Raw genomic sequence first — 3,043 nt, 5'->3', positions numbered from 1 at the left:
TAAGTGGAGAGCAAATGTTTTGAGAATGATGAGGGCAATGAATGTACAAATGTGCTTTACACAATTGATGTATGTATGAATTGTGATAAGAGTTGTATGAGCCCCTAATAAAACGATTTTTTTAAAAAACCATAGCAACAATGCAGAAGTAAAAGCATTTCCTGTACCTTCTGGTTGGCTGAAGTGCGTGAAGACCAGACCACACAATCGGAAGTATCCCCGTAATTGACTGATACGGACAGCTGTGACTGGAGTGCTTTAAAGGTTTGCAAAGTAAATTAGCAGAGTTTTAGCTGTGCGGGGACATTGGTACATGTAAGCTGGCTTAGGAAAAATTGTTAGAACTAACTACAGGAATATTTTTGTAAATAGGTTTCTGCAGAAACACCGCTGAAAAGTCTTATAGACAGTCATTTTGGTGGCACCCCATCTAACAATGTCATCTGATGAAGTGGGTGCACATACCCTTAGGCAAACCACCCACACTTTTGTCTGGGCAGTGGACCCATAGAGCCCATTGGTTCTCAGCAGCCCATGAGCTCAAGGCCTTTCAGAACCGCAGCTGTGGGTGATCACTGGAGTTCTAACAGTTTGGGACTCTGTGAAGAAAGATGTAAACATCACAAAAAGAGAAACAGCTGCCCAGAGTAGTTTCAGTGGCAGTGCTTAATGCTAACCTCGCCACTCCGTCAGGGTTCGATGACATGGCTGAGGTCTTTGTCAGACAGCCCTGGCACACAGCTCTCCTCTTCCTGCGTAGCTTCCGGCTTGCAGTGCCCTTCAGTGTCCTTGTCCAGAGGGTCATTCTGCCCTGCTTCTCTGGGATTGAAATCCCTTGCCCAAGCATTTGCCAGGTTCCCCTTTGTACTGGGAAGGAGCCGGGATGGTACAGCAGTGAAGCCCTTGGCTGAAGACCTAAAAGTTGACCATGACACCCCCAATCCACTCTGCAGGGGAACAGAAGGAAGAAAAGATTTTGAAACTGATTGTGGTAGCAATTGTACAAAGCTGCTTGGTGTGATGGAACTAGGAATGATAGGATGTCTGGATTAGCTCCTAATTCAATTGTTGGAGGGGGGTGTGATTGATATAATAGTTGTAGAAAACTTTTCCTTTATAAATGCCAAAATCATTAAAGTACGTGTAAATACAAAAAAATTAAAAGATTACAGTCTTGGAAACCTGATAGGACAGTTCTCTATGCCATAGGGTTGCTATGAGTTAGAATCAACTTGAGGACAGTGGGTTTTGGTTTGGGGTTTTAATCGTGCTGATGGTGTCTATTTCTTCCTGGGTTGGGCAGTCACTGGGGCAGATGTGCCAATCTATGAGACGATCCTATATAGTGGGATTAGCAACTCCCCAAGAGATTGGAGACCTGGGGGGCGGGGCCGATAGCACAGTGGTTAAATTCTTGGCTCCTAACCAAAAGGATGGAGGTTCAAATGTGCTGCGGAAGAAAAGTTTGGCAGTCTCTTTTTTAAGCTGAACTTGCTTGTCACTATACTGACTCCAAGTCTATTTTTACTTTTCCTCCTTTAAAAAAAAAAAAAGGCCACTCAAGCCACTATTTATGTTTGAAGGCTAAGGAATCTGGAGGGATTTTTTTTCCGAGAGAAAAAGTTAAAAAGGGAAACAATATACTTTTGACAAACAGCCATGGAAACCCCTACAGAAATCTCTGGGAAGGTGACCAAGCCCAATACAGTAGTAGTCTTTGATTTCTTCTCCCCAAATATTCAGTCCTGTGTCTCTCAAAGGTAGGGCTGCCTTAGTCTGGGTTCTCTAGAGAATCAAAGCCAGTGATAAGTGTATATATGTATATATGTATATATGTATATAGAGAAGGGAAATTATATCAAGAAAATGACAGAGTTTTTGAACTGGGCAGGTCCAGACAGGTCCCAAGTCTGTGGGTCAGATGTTAAGCCGGAGGCTTCTCTTGATTCATGTAGCTGTGGGGGCTGATGATCAGCAAGAAGACCACAGAATGATCGCTGCAGAGAAGGTTGAATCTAAAGCCGGCACGTCAAGCTTGGGGCTGCAGAGGTGATGAATCCAAAGTGGGCAGGTCAGGTGATAGGCTGCTGATTACGCCTAGGATTGTCAGAGCATTGGCTTAAGTCCAAAGGACCTAATGTGGATGAGCCAAATGTAGGATCCAACCCAGCACCCCCCCCCTGCCAAAAAAAAGCAAGCTTTCCCACAGTGCCCACTTATATTGGAGGCAGGCCACACACACCCATGGCAATTGGGCTGTGATCTGGTAAGGACGTTGCATTCCACTCTAATCCCATTGTGAAGGCCAACTGGTTGACTGATTGCATTTTGTTAGTCCGGGTCCTGGGGCATTACTAGTTGTTAACTGCCAAACCACTGAGATTCCTGACCCAGCCAAGTTGACAAAATCTTAGCTGCCACACACCCCACCAGTTCTCTGAGGTGGATTGTCATCTGGTGCAGCTTTCTTTAGGACAGTCTTCTTACAAAATATTCCTCTTCTACACGCTGACCTGTCTTTATATCATCCCCAATATGTTCCAGGAGTCATGAAATACTGCTCACTTTCCTTTGTACACCTGTTGTATTTTGTTTGTTTGTTGTCATACATACACGTGTTTGGAGAACGAGAGGCACTAGAAGACAAGAAGGCACTGACACAGCTGATCGAGGCTGGACGCCGTGCAGACAGCAGGCAGTATACCCAGAGGGGCAGGGCAGGCAGCCCTCTGGAACCAGTAACACTTGACTGGTGGGTGAAAGTCTGCAGAGGGCTATGTGGGGGGCTGGGGGTTTGGAGGTGGTGCGGGCACACCGGGCTCCCTGCTCCGAGGTTTCTGGATGGCGGTGGCAGCAGCAGCTCTGGGCTCAGCTCATGTCATTCAGGGCCTTGCAGCCAACTCCAGCACAAAAGCTGCCCAGTGGATTTCGGAGTTAGGGTAGGTCAGCTGTCTCTGCTCCGCCTGAGCCTAAGCCAGTGACTGCACTGGCACCGGAAGTTGGTGCTCGGGTTCTTGCAGCGCAGCATGAAAAATGATCTGGG

The sequence above is a fragment of the Echinops telfairi genome, unplaced genomic scaffold (assembly GCF_000313985.2).
Source record: "Echinops telfairi isolate 266 unplaced genomic scaffold, ASM31398v2 ScPeMD7_7424;HRSCAF=8462, whole genome shotgun sequence".
NCBI lineage: Eukaryota > Metazoa > Chordata > Mammalia > Afrosoricida > Tenrecidae > Echinops > Echinops telfairi.
This window is presented reverse-complemented; position numbering follows the sequence as displayed.